At 43.4% G+C, this 18,594-nt stretch overlaps 1 long non-coding RNA gene across 3 annotated transcripts in view; it reads right to left on the minus strand.

Annotated features, from left to right (window-relative positions):
- The window catches only part of LOC107993812 (uncharacterized), a 112,927-nt gene that overhangs the window by 50,169 nt on the left and 44,164 nt on the right, over positions 1-18,594 (minus strand). Inside the window, exon 1 of one of the 3 annotated variants that reach the window (XR_009830180.1) lies at positions 15,864-17,020. The exons of 1 other annotated variant lie outside the window; for it this stretch is intronic. This is a non-coding gene — a long non-coding RNA (uncharacterized LOC107993812). Of the gene's footprint in view, positions 1-15,863; positions 17,176-18,594 lie in introns of those variants that run through there. One more of the 3 variants, XR_009830182.1, reaches the window with a different exon arrangement.

Here is an 18,594-nt window from a genome sequence, read left to right on the forward strand (position 1 = left end):
TGTTGCAGAAACTCGTATAAACGCGTGTCACCTATCTTCTTCTTCGGATCGGTGGAGAATTATTGTTCGAATTTGATCGAAAAATTCCATTCCATCTTGTCCGTTCCCAAAATTATTCCATCGACTATTTACGACGACAAATGTGAACAGAATCGTTACAATAAATAATTGTACGATTTTTATTTTAAATCAGAGAGGATTTAAACGCAGGAAAGAATCCCACCATTTCTTTCTTTTCTCTACTTCCTTCTTTCTCCCCCACAACTTCACCTCTTAATTAGATAAGCTAGATCCAGGGGAACAAAATATCGGGAAAAAGCTTTCATCCTTCCGATATCTAAAGAGGTCGATACCCAATCCTACATCCAGGAGGGAACAAGATGTAAGAAACAACCGAGATTAACGCGAGGAATCGCGAGGAATGCCAGGCCCCTATCTATCGACTATATAACAACAAACGGAGCGTTCCGCCGAGGAGACGATCGAATCAATTAAGAGAGCGACTTACACCGGCCACCACCCCTCCATTTAGAATCCATTAGACCAATTAGACGTAGCAGGTACCGCCAGGCCTGGCCATCCTGGCGCGTATAATTAGAAAAGGAAACGCCGCGCTCCAAGCCACTTCCAACGAACCGGCGATTACGATTTTCCACGGCTTCTATTACTTTTCCCGAAACGTCTTTGTCGGTGGCCATTACCGTGAAATGCGCACCGGCATCCGAGTATTCAGAGGCCGAAGGAAAAAGTGAAGCGGATAAGTAAGGAACTGTGACTGAATAATGAACGGTGGCCGGGTTACGCTCGCTCGCTCGCTCGCTCCTTCGCTCCTTATGCAATGCAAATAAACACAGCCATTTTATTACGAGCGGGAGTATACATATATGTATATATATATAGGTATGTATGTATATACATTTGAAAAAGGGGTATCCCTATTACGAGAGAGATTATTACGAGGAGGGGGATCTTTGCGAGTTGTTTTTTTTTTTTTTTTTCTATTAATTAATAGTGAAGTGTTTTAATCTTTTCTCTCTCTCTCTCCCTCTTTCTCTCTCTTTATATATATATATATATGATGTGATTGTTTGCGTTTAGACGTGCGCATTCCATCGACGATTCCTTTCCTGTTTACGTTGTGTGCTAATTGAGATATTCTTTCGGAATGAAATTTATTCGTTGCAATCCGCACAATAATTTTCAAGGTTATTGCAGATATATCGCGTTAATACGTTATTATGTTTCCATTAACATTGTATAAAATTTACGAGCAATGCAATTGAAAAATAAATATTTTCTTACTTTTTCTTCTTTTTTTTTTCCTTTTCCTTGATTGCTGCTTGGCACGCTAAAAATAATTACTAGACTTCTCTCTGGACGTTTATAGGTTTATTCGATGAAATTTAAACATTGTAAAATGTAGAGAGAGAGAGAGAGAGTACGCACGATATTCGAAGAATAAGGAAATCTCTCTGTTTGAATTTCTATTTAAGCTTTTTATTTTGCATAAAAACTCGCAGTATAATAATAATTGCAAGATTTAATCGTAAAATCGTATAAATAACATTCGTCTATGAATAAACGTCATTTAACAAAAATTACCTTGTTAAACACATATTCTCATCGAATATATCCACCGTCCAAATTTATCGAATCGTCCAAAACTGGACACGATCGTTCCCCGACCAAAATTCTCTCTCTCGTCCTGTCATTAACTAAAAAAAAAAAAAAAAAATAAGAAAATATCGCCCAATTCGATCATTTGTTTCACGCCGATCCTCGAAGAGAAGAAGCTCGAGTCATTAGGTAACGAGTCGTGGATATTGTGACGCGGCCACGAGAGAAATTACATCTTTGTTTCGATTCGGGGAATTTGGAGGGATGGCTCGCGGCGAGGACTCGGCAATTTCGTTTTTCCACGTTTCTCTGGATCAGTTGGGTGGGGAGGCGGCTTCGTGCCAACGCTTTTTGCTACGCCTCTCTACGAGGGGAAGAGACGAAGGGTGTGCGTAAAAATCGCCTCCGGCCATGCACACCGAGGATACGATTCGAGGATAATGCGAAATTTTTACGTTAATACAAGCAAGCTTGTGTACGTACACGCCAAGTGGGAATGAAAAGTTTGGGAACCATGTACGGGATTTTGTACGGTTTTTCTTGCGACACGCAAGTAACGGAGTAAAACCTGAACCTTCTTGGTGAAATTGAATTAATTTTACGAGTCATCGCGAATTATACGAGAGGCAGGTAATTGGGTTTGGGGCCAACAACAACTGTGGAACAGAAGTGAAAATTTCTGTGAGAGGGAATTTGGTAAAAATTGGGTAATACGTTGAATGGAAATTAGTGGAATTGAATACGTTCGTGATTTATATTTCGCGTTTCTAGCTCCGTGGCTAGATCTCTCTTAGAAAGTAGCGGGAAAGCATAAATTTGCATCATCTCGAAACGAATTAATTAATCAATTAACGAAACCGATGAATTTAGAAATTAACGAATCCATCGTTTCGACACATCCGGTAAATCCAATCCCCTAAAATCCTACAAACTCCTTCTTTTGCATGCTCGTAACCCAACAATCCCTCTTAAATCAATCCTCACACCTCCGAAATCGAAACAAACAGGCCGAGGAGTTGAGAAACTCGTGAAACGGTTTCGAGAGTCTATCAACATGGGTGACAGGCCGATAAAACTGAGCGCAGAGCAACGATTAGTTTGCTCGGAGCCTCTCCGCAGAGCAACGAGACAATCGGTGTAACGTCGGCATCCGATCGCATAATAACCGCATAAATCTCAACGTCCCCTCGCTCTCTCGTTCCTCCGCTTCTTATACACGGGGATATCGCCGTGGTCACGCGAACTCGACTCGCGCGCGCACCAAGAGGCACGCGAGGGGATCGGTTCGATGGAAAATTTCGAGGCGAATCGTTCCTTCGATACCCAAAAACGGGGGCAACCGAGTTTCACCATTGGCGCAACGCACGATCGATCGATCGATCGCGGCCATACGTCGCATTCCAGGGATCGGTGTGCGCGGAATATAATATGTAGCCGTAGTTAGCCGATCGAGGCGAGGAGAGCGGCAGCAAGAAACCGCTGCCATTCCTGAATCAGAGTCCGTACGGTAGCCGCACGTCCCGACAGCTTGATTAATAGCCTTAATTAAGATATTTAATTGCTTTTATTTTTATTTCTGGCTCGTACGCTACGACGACACGAGGGCGAGATCCTCGAACCAAGAGATCGACCGTGAAAATCGGTGACGAATCCTGCGAGGTATTTGCAACGACGGATCACTCGATTGCAGTTCCGGCGGACACGAATCCACGAATTTTACGTTATTAATCGCGGCGACCTCGATCTCGACGCGCCTTTTTTCGCTTGGCCTTCCCCTTGGGCGCGTCCGTTGTGCTGGCACGTTGCACACAAGGCGGGGGGTGTCTTGAAAAGGGAGCAGGCAGGGGACGGCGTGATAAACCGTCGGCCCATTGTCGGGCCGCCGGTGGCAGACAATACGGGCAATCACGTATGAAGGAATCGGTGATTGTTTCGTTTTCGTCTCTGCCGCCTACCATCGTCTGGCGGCAGAGAGGGTTGTTAGGTTAGGCGGCCCGCAAAACCGTCACGGAAGCGGACTCGCCACTTCGTCCTCCTCCTCCTCCTCCTCTGTGTGTACGTACGACGCGGCACCAGATATACATATATGTGTACACGAATCGACGGACACGGATGGACGGATACGGTTTTCTCGATGCGCGCTACGTGCGCGACTCTGTGTGTGGAGGAGAGGGAGGGAGGGAAGGGGGTGGTGGAACTCTCAGAATGGAACAATCAGGCTAGAATCAAGCGGCCGCTTGTTCCATATGCGGGGAATATCTCTCCCCGCCCGTCTCTCTCCTCCAAGTGGACGAACAATACGAACCCGCGACAATTATTGCAATTACTCTGCCCGAAACTCGAGAGCAGAGAGCGCGCAAGGATACGTTAAGTCGCGGCCATTTCCATGCAAATGCCCACTCGCGAGATTCCACGCTCTCCTTGCTTCGTGTGTGCTCGGCTCGCGTGCCTGTGTGCGTAACACGTGATGTGTAACACGTATTTCGGGAAACTTGCGCCGTTCCCGACGAGGTCTTTGTCTTAGTAGCGGGGAATATATGCAAATTAATCCGATGTGGATACGGCCGAAGGTTTTCAATGGTGCTATTCGTGGGAGAGAAGGTGGAGGATTTGGAAGTTTGTTTCTTCCTGTTGTTCCTGTGTTCGAAAAGAGAATGAAATTGTTAGAGTTATATATTAATACTGAGTATATATATATTCAGTGTAATCGACGAGCAATTTCAATTTTGAAACAAACGGTACTATTAGTGTTATAACGCTAACAGAAATCTACCGATCGAAAAAATATTTCGCACATTTTTAATGCTGCATTTTCGAAGTGCAAAAAGAAAAAAGAAAAAGAAAGTTCGAAAATATGCAATCGTAAAAACGCTCGACCCTTGAAACCGAGCCGGTGAAAAGAGAAAACCCGGTGAGGGAAGAAGCACGGTGGAAACAACGAATCGCAGGATACAAAGAGGAAGCCATGACCGAGTTCGAAAAAAAAAAGAAGAAAGAAAAGAAAAGAAACTTGGCAGCGATCGGCGAGCAAATGAACGCGCTCGTTCGCGCCATTCCCTCTCTAAGCCACCGTTTGTATCCACGAATACCATTGTCGAGTCTCGACATCATCCACCCCGGTCGAGAGTGAAGGGTCACGATGAGGAGAAGAGGCGAACGCTCTTTCTCCTTTTTCTTCCCTCCCCCTCCACCCTCCCTTTTTTATTTTACGTGGCGCGCGGATTACGCGCCGCGTGGCGCGAGCACGCGAGAGAGGACGAGGTTCGCGACGTCGACGACGACGACGAAAACGATGGCAATGACAACGGACAAAGGGAAGAAAAAAGAGCGTGGCCAGACAAAGAAACAAATTTCTAAAGAGGACGTAGTCGTTGTCGTCGTCGTCGTCGTCGTCGTCGCTGGCGTTTCGTCGTAATGTTGTACGCACGCGATCGCGACTAACGATGGTTAGGCCGTGGAGGGAGAGAGAGAATGCGAGAATAGGCGCGCGAGAGAGAAGGTGAGCGACGAGAGAAAAAGTCACAAAGGGCGTTGCACGTATCGCGCATATAAATGACAATGCCGGCTGCCTGTGGAACTGATGAAGTGTCGTGTCTGTGCTTCTCACTTGTCCGCCCCCTCCCAACGACAACCCCGTGAGACTTTGTCGCGTCGTCGAAGGGGTGTGGTGTAGCTTCTCATCTCGTCGCCTCGCCCTCACACCTCGACGCCGAGGGTGGCTGCCACGCCGACCCTCCACGACCACGGTTATTGTTGCGGTTTACCAAGAGAGAGGGAAGCCCTCCGACGACGGAGTTAATTGGGCGGCGATTGTGCCGCCGCCGACGCCGTTGCTTTTCCTTTCTCTCCTCCGTGATACACGCGCGCGTTGACCTCTCGCGCCGACACGACCCTGACCGAGGAGGGGAACAAAGGTTGCGCGCATAGCGCTTCCTTCGAGAAATCACCATGTCTACGTATCATGTACGTATATATATATATATATATATATATATATATATATATATATATATATACATATTTATACTGACTTTTCGCCAGTTGGAATTTTTAGGTTTGAATGTTGGTTGAAACGAGATTGGTTTCCGGAGGGAAAGCGTCTTATTAACGCGAGTTTATATCGTGTGAAGCGGCAATTCGGAGGTAGGGATATAATAAATTTTAAATATAGTGTTCATTTTATGCATATTCGCGATCGTTTTACGACGAACGAGGTAAATTCGAATATAGAAGATTTACGTAATATTTTTTTTTCTTTTTGCGTCAAGATAAAGAGGAGATCGTTACCTGCTAATTGATATACATTAGGTAACGCGGTATTGAACGAAAGAGAAAGAAATATGCTCGTTTCAAAACAAAGCTTCGTTTTTCCTATTGTATTCCGATTTAATTGGTATAATCTCGTGATTAAAGAACGGTATATAGTATTGCTCCAACAGTCGAAACTCCTACGCATTGTCCTTACAGCGTTACAAACAGTGACGTAACGCCATTAGCAATGCTTCTTTTGTGCCTGATCGACCAACTCCGATGGAAATAACGCTTCTATTTTTTTTCTTCCTTTTTTTTTTTTTACGATTAAGAGAATAATAGCTACGGCATAGAAACGAAACGATAAAAAAAAAAAGAGAAGGAGAATGAAATGTTCACAATCGTTTGACGTAATTAAGATAATTTTTTGAAGCGGCGATTACTTCGTCGTTCGATTCCGGATAGAGTTTCGCGTAACCTCGGGAGGGGGCGTTAGAAAAGACGGGATGGAAGGGAAATGGATTGAATTTTTGTTCGACGGTCCTGCAACGGAACTCCTATTACGGCCCATTCAAATCGGCGATAACGGTGGGCCAATAGTCACGTCACGCCGATCAATACTATACGAAGCCCTTTCATTGATTTCGCCCGTAATTGCATTTACTTGGGCGTTTTCGCCCAGAAACCTAGTGACATTGACGTTCACCTTCAGGCTATTCATCTATCGCCCACCACGCGCTCCTGGCACCCTTGTAAGTGAAGTCAATGAAACTGACCTTTCTCATGTAAATGCGGCGTGATTGGCAGCGCGTGTCCCGTCACCGGAGAATTAAAGCTTTAAAGATAAACGAGACGTGAACCGCATGTAGCATTCCCCGCCCTGGGGAAAAAAGAGCGACAGTGATGGAATTTTTTCGTCGTATCAAATGGATTAAATGAGATTTTTTTTTTTAATTAAATTAAGCGAGATATTTGATAAAAATTATTTAATCTTTACTTAATTATGATATATTTCCTCGAAGCCCGGAATGGAGTTTATAGGCGAGAGTAATTTTTAAATCCGTGTAGAAATGAACGTGAAAATAAACGTGGAAATGATTTTATATTGTAAAGAAGGGAATTTTTAAGGGTAAAAATGATCGATCATTCATCGTATCTCGATAAGTCGAATGATATATGAAGTTTCGTCAAGTGTGTTTTAAATTTCTGCGATCTTATATTATAGATTTTTATCTCTTTTTTTATTCGCGGGCTGTCACAATAAACTTTACGTGCGGACAAATACGCGAAAAAATTAATATAATTTATACGTATAATTGATACGATTATCAATTTATCTATCTGTATGAACGCAAAAAAGAAAAAAAAATGTGAAAAGGAGTTGCATACGCACTAATAAATTTTCCAATTTAATGCTCGATATTTATACTTATATTATCTGGTTATTAATTCGAAAAACATATTTTCACTTAATTTCTACACATAATCAGATTATTAACGAGGTGTAAATAAAAAAAAAATTGTAAATTATTCAAGTATGCGTGTAATTTAATTAAGTAGAAAAAAATAAATTAAACTTTTTAGATAAATGGGAAGCGATGTTAAGAAATTTAATTTAATTGTTACTAGATTCCTTCTACAATAAAGAGTTCTAAATCTTTCGTATTCGGTGCAACTTGAAAAGATGGCTATAAATTTTCTACGATAGTGTGAAATTGTTACCAAGTCGGACAGCTGAAATTCGCATTATGCCTCGTTCGCCGTTAATGAAACCAATTATTAAAAATTCTTCGTCGATTAAGATTTAAAAAACATCGCTACATCGCACGGAATAATTAATTTAAAATTAATTACCCTTCGAATCGGTGGCAAGCGAACGTTAGCGAACGAACGAACGAGAGCGGTGAAAGCATCGGTGGTCCGATTTTTCTGCGTATTTCGCCAACGAGCAGGAAGCAATTTCAACGGGGAAATCGTTGATATAATTCCATCAGGAAAAATAATAATGCAAGACAGCCCTGAAACCGTCCGAAACCGGTAATCGCACAAAACGGCCAGTCGCTGCATTTCCGTAGATTCCTTAATTGCGTTTCGCATTATTCCGTTCAACAGCAAATTCAATTTGATCCGTACCGTCCTCCTTAATTATTTCAATTACAAAACCAACACGAGCAACCCCGAAATTACGCAATTAACGATAAGACAAAAATGCCTGAGTTTTTCCAACGATTTGTCTTCATTAAACGGACGTCGTACACGAGTTTCAACTTACGAAAAGAAAAAAAAGAAGAAGAAGAAGAAAGAGAGAAAAAAAACAAACAGACGAGAAAAGATAGAAATCGGTAGATATCGAACATCGATATCGTATGGTTCCACGTTATTTCCGTTTTCACCACAATGCAATTAATCACGGTTATTCGCGCATTTACATACACCGATAAAAATCAGACGGATACACTTTGCCCGGTGAAAGAACGGCCTATTACCGGCAGACACCTGTCCTCTCGATATACAACGCGATCAAAAATTCAAACTTCAGAGAGAAAGAGTTCTTACCTCTAGAGAACGAACCGTATTTGAATCGTATCCGTACGCTTCGTGTGCACGCTTACACGTACATGCACGTACACGCTCGTGGCTGTGGTACACGCACACACGAAGGATCGCACACGAGCATGCGCAGTAGAGGGCCGATAATACCTGCGCGGCACGCAACCAGCACACGGACACCGTCCGACGACTGCGCATTGTTCTTCGGGGAGGCGCTCCCGCTAATTGCGCATTGTATACCATTGTTGCTCTCTGCCGGTTAACTCCTATCGACCTGCTATCTTTATATAAAGTAACACAAAACAACGTAATTAATTACCAGTCTTGCAGCCATTGTTAGACGATAAATAACGCGCGGCGGGGCCTACGTCCAATTAAAATATTCAGCAAGACAAACAACAATGGGACGATACTCGGCCGTACACTCCGCTCGGCCGTCGTTTCCTCTTACGGGGAGGGGAGAGGGAGAGGGGGGGGGGCGATCTTGCCGTATACTTGTCTCCTTTTTCTTGCCTCCCTTTTTTCTGCCAGTGATCGTGTACGATTCCGCTGTTGCGCGGCTAGATAACGTTCGTCTGTGCAGCTTTGATGTATGTGGATTAATGTGGGCGAAGGAAGCGACGAGGCCCGAGGAGTAATAGAGAGTGAGTCGAAGAATATTTTTAGCTTCGAAGGATATATATATATATATCGTGAAATTTATAATTTTTGAAATTTCGTTAAATTCAAAAGCGATTTACTCAAATGATGAATAGCAACCGTAGTCGTAAGCGCTAATTATACATCATCATCCTAGACTGTGGTGATATTTAATTAACGAGATCCTGAATAGTTTCCTTTCCAATTATTGTTCAAGCTCGGATTGATCTTATCGTGAAAACAAAACTGTAATGATGAATAAATAACGGCAAACGAGAGTGTATAAATCCGCGCTACTATTTGTTAGATGAATAGTGAATTTCTTTCGCCTTTTCAGTTTAATTAATTCCAAGAAGTAGTTCCTTACATAAACACGATCATAAACACCATTCATACAGAAATCAATGGCTCTAATTCAACTTTTTACTTTTCTTTTCTTCCCTTTTCTTTTTTGTAACAAATTAGACCACTAACTATAATACACGATTCGTAACACGATTTATAATACGAATTATACAGTTCCGGTAGGATGAAAAAAAAGCTTAATTCGAATTCCGAACTGGTGGCAATCTCAACTTTTCCGATCGAGGTCTATCGATTGTAAATTACGCACAATATTTCAATACTGTCACCTGGCACAGTTATTACAACCAACTAATACTCGCCGGAGCGCACCGATTAAAAAGAAATACCGTAATAACTTAATGTATAATAATAACACGCAATCTGGAATACTTTAGACTCGACATAAATCCAACTCAAACCGCTTCGACCACCCTGTATACCTTATCTCTTTGCACAGTCAAAGCGGCATCGGCCGGAGGCGATCGCAGAAGACCGCTTCTGGTCACTGACGATCGGCAACCGTGTTTCGCGGAATACGCGCACAAAGCGGACAGTAGGGAGAGCTCGACGATCCGATAGAAGAGATCGTTACGCGTGACTCGTGGAAAGCAATCGAACGGCCATTGTGTCCCGAATGGATACGAGTGGAACGTATCGTAATTTAAATTGCTGAGAGAACACGGAGAGAAAAAGAGAAAGAGAGAGACACACGCCGATCCATGGAAATAAAAGAAACAGGAGAGAAACGTAGATAGGAGAGGTCGAGTCGAGACGTCGCTATCTCCAACCACCGATCACGGTGGCTATTTAATAATAATCGGTTGCCAGCCACCGATTCCTTCCGCTAAGTCTATCCGCATCGACACTTTTCCCGCGTCTCTCGATATTCCCGCATTCTAGACGTCTTGATTACAGGTTACCCGCCGCTTTCTAATGCATCGCTGCAATACTTTTTTCTTTCTTTTTCCGTTTCGTGAAAAGTGAAATCGGCCACACCGAATCGAGCTCGTTCGACGGACAGTTTACATTTCCAGCAATCGAATTCTATTCTTCTTCCGGCTATCGTCCCACGCGGGGCCAAGGTAGCGCAGGTAGCCACGCGTCCGTCTCTCGAAAGTGACGGCGATATTTCACAAGTGACTGATGACCCGAGGAGCGGCACAGTGCAACGGAAATCACGATCTAACCGAACGACGACGACGCGACACGTTGGCTCGGTGGTCCGTTCGTAAGTAAGCTTTCGTGGACGCGCTCGAAGTGGACGATGACAAATGCTCGGCTCCCAAGCAGCGGACCGTGCATTTTTTCTCCCTCCCTCCCCCTCCCCCGCCAGAAAGACGAATAGAGGTGGCCCTCGAGCGGACTTAATGGCCGTCTAATTTGCCTCGATGACAGTGAGAAAGTAATTCGGAACACGGGCTTCGAATTCCTCCTCCCGCGTACCCTTGCTGTATTAGCATACCGACCAGGCCAGCTCCCTCCCGATTTTCCTTTATCAGGGATAAAGGATGGTGGAGTCGCGGCAGAGTCGGGCAGAGTAATTGCGTGCAATCGTTCACGCAGCAATTCGTTTGTAAACGGCCGGCCAGGGAGAAGCTGGCGAGTTGGAAACCGAGGGGAAACGATTCCATCTAGCGCGCGAGATGGGATGGGTAGTTTCGTTAGTTTCATCCATCGTTCCCGCTTCGACTTATCAGCGAGAGATTGCCTCGGAGAAAACAAGACGTCGCTGCATTCTCGCACGCTCTAACGACGCGGCTCTCTTTCAACGAGGGAAGAGAGGAGTGGCCGTTCGCATATGCACACGTACGTCCATTATTATATTAGAAGAAGGTGAGACGGATAATGGTAAATCCATTGTATAACGCTCGCTTTTAACGTAACGCTCTTTCTCTCTCTCCCCACGCGTGATATAAATACGCAAATAAAACTCTTCTTCATCTGCCAGCTCGGCCAGCTTCTTCCTATCCGCTCCTGTTCCACGCATCGCCCTCTTTCTCTTCCTTTTCGCTCCTTCCTTCTCCTCCTTGCTCAGCCTCCAGTTTCGCTCGATTTCTTCGTCCTTCTATCTCTTACTCCTCCTCCCCTCTCTCTCTCTCTCTCTCTCGTTGGCCCTTTCAACCGTTCTCCGTTCGTCTTCGGCGGCCGACCGCGTTATTTATTGCCAACGGCCGCAAAACTTAAACCCCGTACACGCGTGTACACTTTCTGCGTGGCGGTTTTTACACCGTGCATTACAATGCGCGCGCATGTACGCATTATACTGTCCGCGTGATTCATTACCGGCCGATCCTCCGGCTGCTTAAGAAAATACGGAAACTATAATTGCGCGAGACTTATGATGCCCCGGCTATGGCGACCGACCACTCTCGCTTCGCTTCGCGAACGGATAAACCGATGGAGAGGAGAGTAAGAGAGAGAGAGAGAGAGGGGGGAGAGAAATGAGGTTCGTATAGGCAGAGAGCGTTTATGATCGCCGAGAAACTTGGCGAGATCATATCGCCGGATCTCTTCATCCGTGGAGCCCCGTTCCCTCCATTGAGTCGTCCATTGTCGTTGATCGTGACAGTGCGTAATCGTTGCTGTTTTATTGGCGGTTGTAAAGTAATCAGTCGGCTGGAATGTTTAGTATTTAATCCCGTGGACGATGATGTATATACAGGTGTATATACGATTTCATGAGGCGCGTGTATACGTGTGTGTATAGACACACGGTGTAACGGGTATTGGTATGCTCGCGTGAACGTTCATAGACGATGGTATTTCGTAGGAAAGTTCCTGTTGCCACGGAGGATACTCGTTTGGACGGGAAACGGTGATTATAGATAAATGTGAGTTTAATGGCCGCAATAATTGCGGTTAAACGTAGCCTGTTATTACTGGCAAGAACGTATTTCGGCGCGACAGAAAGAACGTCGGCCGCGTCTTTTATCTTTATATGGGTTGATTGCACTTTTTTATTTTTATTTTTACTTCACTTTTTTCTTCCGCTCTCTTTCCTTTTGTTCGTCCCTTCTTCTTTTCGCCTCTCGAACGGAAGAAAGGAGTCTATCGATCGAGTTCACGTGGGAAAGAATGTTCCATCTTTTTAACGGCCAAGTATCGGCAATCCAATTTCGTTCCAATAGTATCTTTGCTGATCGACAGAAGGAAACCGACGATTCGTACGATCGTTACTCCCGATAACGAAGCGTTAATGAAGCAAACTCTAAACGCTCGAGAAACGTTCACAATCTATCCCTCGAACATCTTTCACTGCTTGTTTCGTCATTTCTTAAGAATCAATTTCTGCGAATGCAGAAAACGTTCAATGGGAATACGATTAGACTTCCAACTTATTTTTGCGAAACGGATAAAGCGATACAAATTTTCTGAAGCTCCATTTTAACGTAACAACATATTATCTCTCTCTCTATCTCTCTGTTCCAAGAACGAATTCGAATATCGTGTCTCGACGCGACTATTATTAACCGGAACGAGATATTAAGAATATTCAGAGATGTTGAACGTTACGCACGTATCTCCATGATACATCTATTAATCAAACTCTTGCGACACGCATCCTCGTTTACAATACTCTACAAGTATCGAATTAAATTCCTTAAAAATCCAACTGGAAGCTGGAGGACGGGGAGGCATGGCGCTCGCGGGCCACGGTGGCGACATAACCTCATCTGGCCACGATCTAGCCTGCGGATAAGTCGTAAGCAAGCAGAGAGAGAGATCTCTCTGCTCTGTTACGTGGCCACGCACACGCACGCGCACGCGTATCTTGGCCGGCTGTCCGTCCAATTCTTTCTTTCCCCTCTTTCTGCCTCTCCCTTGCCCCATTACCTCTCTCTCTCTCTCTCTCTCTCTCTCTCCCTCCCTGCCCTTTCTTTCTCCGGCGCACCATACCATTCGTCCACTCGAGTCATCAGCATTGCAGTCAGGTGCCGCTACTTGCACAACCTGATGGATTCCATCTCGGGAGCCGGATGGAGGAGACCACGGGCCTGGAACGGTTTCTATTTTCTGCCATCCCGGTGTGTTCGACCGATTTCATCGGGCCGGCCTCTAAGCCTATGTCGATTTATAGTATCGTGGCCCATTAGAGATAATTGTTGGGGCAATGGCTCGAGCGGGCATGGACCAAGGATCCAGGTTTTTCCAACTGTTCCACAGCCGCGCCGATCCGTGCTGTGTCGACCGTTTCTTGCACATGCGCGCGTCTTATGGATCGTATGCGCACAGCTTTGCTTTATTATGTGCGAAATTTTTCTTCCACCTGTTATCCACGGTTAGGCGCCGGTGCCTAACCGGGCTCGATAATGCTCGGAATGCGGCTCTCTGCGCGATTCAACCATTAAAATGACTCGAGTTTTAAACACTTTGGCCGATGCGACGAGAAGTATTTAGGGAGGAGAGTCTTCTTCTTTATCTTTTGGCGATTGAGCCAAGCTTACGTTGATCGAGACGAGTGGATTAAGCGTTTTAAGAGGTAGTTATTAGAAAAAAGAATTTCTACAGATAAGAGAAATATTCATAAATTAAACGGTGGGAGAGGTATTAAATTCAGTTTTTCAGGGAAAAACTGGAAATCCGAAGTCGGATACGAGTTACTGGTGAGTTATTTTACGATTTACTAATAATCATACTATTTAATTTTCCCCCCCTTTCTCCACCATTTGTCAATTTTAATACGAAAAAGATACATAAAAAGGAAAAAAAAGAAAAAAGAATTTTTATATCCATTAATTTAAAGTTCAAACTGTTCGAACGACTTTAATCGGGGTTTCTCGTAATCGTTGAAACGAGATGTTGATTCATTAGACGCGAAATCGAGTTCGCAGAGTGCGTTAATCGATCAGCCGAAACGTCACGACGACTCTCTGTTGCCTCCTCTTTTATATCTTCCGCATTTGTTAAACGTAATAGAACGTCATAAAATGTCTCGATGACTAATTATCTACTTCCCCCTGTCCGATCTCTGTAATTCGTTTTTACCAAGATAGTAATGTAATAACTGCACTCGAGAAATTGTATTCGTTGAAACGGCGGAAGATGACGTGAAAGTGGACGTTCAAAGAAAAAAAAAGCTTTTTCTAAAATCTATTTCGTTTCGATTATTAATGAATTCCCTTCCAAGTTGAAACGTAAGAAACTGCAGATAGTCGATTAAGTAAATTCTTAAGCATAATGCTAGTAACGAATACGCGGAGAAATTTGAAACAATTTAAAAAAATTTTACCATTGGAAAAGAAATTTACGAATCTTATTCGAGACAACACCGAGCAAGATCGATAAAAAGATTATTAATCTTACGCAATTATTAATCGTACGTGGCGATTCGTTTTTCCGAGATTCCGTTCCAAACACGAGGAAAGAAATGCGAAGCAAAGAAACGTTTGTAATTCATTTTTTCCCCCAGTCTCGTGGCGTTCGTATAAATTCCGAACGTAATTTAGATAATTTTCTCGTCCGGTTAATAGATTAATGACAGAGGAGAAAGAACTGTCGAAATGTTTCTTGGGAAACGAATGAAATGAATGAAAATTTTATTTCTCGGAATGGGAGCGATCAAGAAATTTCCTTATCCTGGCTCGTAATTTTTTCCCGTTTGAAAATTCCTGATATTTTTTCCAAGCATTGTTATTCTTCGTGTTTAACTTGAAAAAAAGATCGAAAGGAATTCTCGATTCTTTTTGCCTTCATTTTACATTGAAAAATAATGCTAATACAGAATCCTGAATTAAAGAAAACTTTTTTAATCCTTGGATTCGCGAAAGATGTAAGAACAAATCGCCTTATACAGGATATCCAGAGAGAGGTAAACAAGTAAGATGGACGACGAGATTGATGCGATGGAAGAGGTAGAAAGAAAGAATAAGAGACGATCGTAAAACAGGATTTCTTATTAACGTACGCGTTGCGTGCCTCTTGTATCGCGATCATCGATGTATTCTCGTTAATTCCAGGGAAACTGTATCGACCGAATCAATAAACGATAACGATAACACGCACGTTACGACTTCCCGTTAATCACATTTGAAATCGAAGCAGTATATCCTTGAGATCACGATTCTTCTGCGTCTCACTACGAATATATCGCGAAGCGTTTCAATTTTGAATTTTATTCGAAAAATGTTCACGACTCGAACGATTTTCTGCCACGAAATATTATATTCTTTTGGAAAGGATATACTCTCAAGTATTATTTTTGATTGATTTTTGATTTTTAAATTCTTTCACTACGCCATATCTCCATCTATCAATCCACGTAACACGTACGTTAACTTATTAATAAATTACATTGTTACTAATAAATTATTAATAAAAATTACTAATAAAGTATTAATAAATTACGTTGCGAAACGATTCGATTAAAACAAAGATTAGAATACAAATTAATTATTGATTAAAATATCGATAAAAATAAGTAAAAAAGAATATATTGAATAAAGGAAATAGAAATGAGTTACCTTATATCGATGTGGATCGTGCCGATGCCTTCGTTGTACTAAATGCGAGCTCTATTATATCGCGTCGTACGGCGGTTCGAAAGGGCAATAAACAAAACAGAATGGAAACACCGAGCGCGTGACACCGAATTCGAACGTAAATAAACGATACGAATCACACTTTATACGTTATAAACTCGGCGTAAATTTAATCGAATACGCGAAACACGTTTTTCCACGTTGCATTTTGCATCATCTTATTTTTCTTACGATCAATTACACCGCCGCGACACCCAATCCAACTCGATCAAACGCAACACTCTCTCGATTATCCAACTCGCAATAATATTCCAGCCGATTCGACACCGATCGTGCTTCCCTATTTTCCTCCCGTGTACCACTTCAAAAGACGATGTTCTCGCACGCGGCACACACGCACGCACGCAGCCATGTGGTCGCAACTTACTACACAACGATTCTCTTAAACCGGGCCGGTTTACGTTCCGTGGCAGCCAGCCGCGATGCTTGTAAAGGGGCGACGATTGATTGATATTCCTTCCGCGGTCGTCTTTACCCCCGCACATTTTCACGCAGCTTTGTAACGCGGCGGAACAGGGGCGGCCATCGAAATGTGCCGTCTATTCGGCCGACGAGTGATGCACTCCACGCACCCCTCTCCCTCCCCTCTTTCTCCATTCTTCGCGCCCACGTGCGCCTCGCAAACACTTCCGCCGTCTTTCCTTTCTACACACGATGAAAGAACGCGCGCGCTTTCTCTCTCTTTCTCTCTCTCTGTCTTTCTCTCCGTTCCAACAGTCCGAGTTTACAGGAAACAGACACGTCTCTTTTCCAATCTTCCAAACCTGAATTCCTCCTCGATCGGATCTGGCTGCTTCTTCTTCTTCTTCTTCTTCTTCTTCCAGATGACGCGTTCTTCCTCCTCTGTGAGAGATTTAAAATGCGTTTCTCGAGGTATTTTTTTCTCGAGGTTTCGTAAGTGGCGCTCGCTCCTGGGGAGGGAAAGAGGAGGATGGCTTTTTGTTTTGAAAACTACGCGTGGTCGGTGGGAACGAGAATAGATCGTAATTGATTGGAACGTTGACGGGTCTCTAGCCGTTGCTTCGGATCCTTTGTTTACCACTTTGTTTCGAGAAGTATTTTCAGATGGTCGAGGCAATTTGTTTATACCGTAGCGAGAGCTTTCAGAATTTCACTAGCAGTCAGAGTTTCAGAATTAATAATCGGATCAATAGCGGTTACAAATTAACGCTAATGATCGAATCTTTCGTCGTCTTCGTTCAGGTTCGATTTTTCTCGATTTTTCGTTTCCTTCCCCCCCTCGTGTCCCCGCATTAATTACATTGGAAATGATATATCGACTGGAAACTTACGCGACAGCCAACGGAGAAAGGGTTCATTAAATCGGGTATACGATGGAAAAAAAGCCATAATTGATTCGCGCGTTTCCCGTGATTTATATGATTTACGCGGTTCATTAAGGAAGCGTCGAATAACTTGGCACACAGTCGTGGTGGTGGTATCGCGGGTTCGAGAACGGCTCTCAACGATCAAACGGCCAATCTTCTGTCGTCTTGAATACCATTCCAGACAGAGAAAGAGAGAGAGAGAGAGAGAGAGAGACATAAAAAGTTTTAAGTTCGTTTTGTCGCGCGAAACGTGTTCCCTCGAACGCTCGTATACACAAGGATTCACATGCAACGGGGCGAACATTGCATCACCGTGGACTCGCCACGGCCTTATACGTTTCTTTGCTTCCACTTGCTTCCTACATCTCGTGATAACGTGCTTATAAGGCTCGATCTTCGAGAAACCCGGCCCGGCCTCGTGCTCAACCCGATCCCGAGCAGAAAATCAGACGTCGCTTTCCAACTCGTCCATTTCCAACGAATTTCTCAACATCCCATTTCTTCGATTAAATTAATTCGGCAAATTTGGATCAAATTTTTTCCACAAAAATGGCGTGCACGAATTCAATCAGACTTCAAGTTCTCGTTTTTGATAAATTTATAGAACGACGACAGGGAAGATTTTTAGCTATTCGCCAATTCTCGATCGAAATTAATAATGCAATTCGATTTTAAAATTAATAATGGTAATTGCATGCCTCGTTACTCGACGAACACGTGTTTCGATCTCATTATCAATTTAGAAGAATGTTTACAGAATCATTTTCTTCTGCTTAAGGGATTAAGTACATTTCCGGTTTTTAATATCTCTTAATTGTTGACTCGCCAATACCGTATTTCTTCGCTAATGAAGCTGCATTCTCTGAACCCCCTTGGTTGTTTCGTATTTAATTGCTGTATAGTTAGCATAACGCGTTTCCGACTTGGCGACATTAGGCCTGTATGTAACGGTTATGTAAACCGTCCCGCCGTTAGATTCAGAACAGTTGAATTGTGCAGTTGTGTAAACGTGCTTACGTTAATCGACAATTTGGGATCTCTTGTTTAAAAGGAAACCACGAACATCGTGGAATTCTAATTGTTCGTTGGAATAAAAAGAAAGGAAAAACTCAAGAAAGATACGTATCTCGCAGATTCAATTTCAATCCAAATAATTCCAATTTTTTCCCTCGATCTGGAATACGAACGAAGAAGAACGGTAAAAGATAGGATAATTCTCGGCAAAATCGTCGCACTTATAAGTCCGATATTATCGAACCGAGCACTTCTCGTCGAATTTCCTCGCTCGAGGAAAGCGAAAACGGCGAATGACAACGCTTCGTGGA

Source organism: Apis cerana, linkage group LG6 (assembly GCF_029169275.1).
Source record: "Apis cerana isolate GH-2021 linkage group LG6, AcerK_1.0, whole genome shotgun sequence".
Classification (NCBI taxonomy): Eukaryota; Metazoa; Arthropoda; class Insecta; order Hymenoptera; family Apidae; genus Apis; species Apis cerana.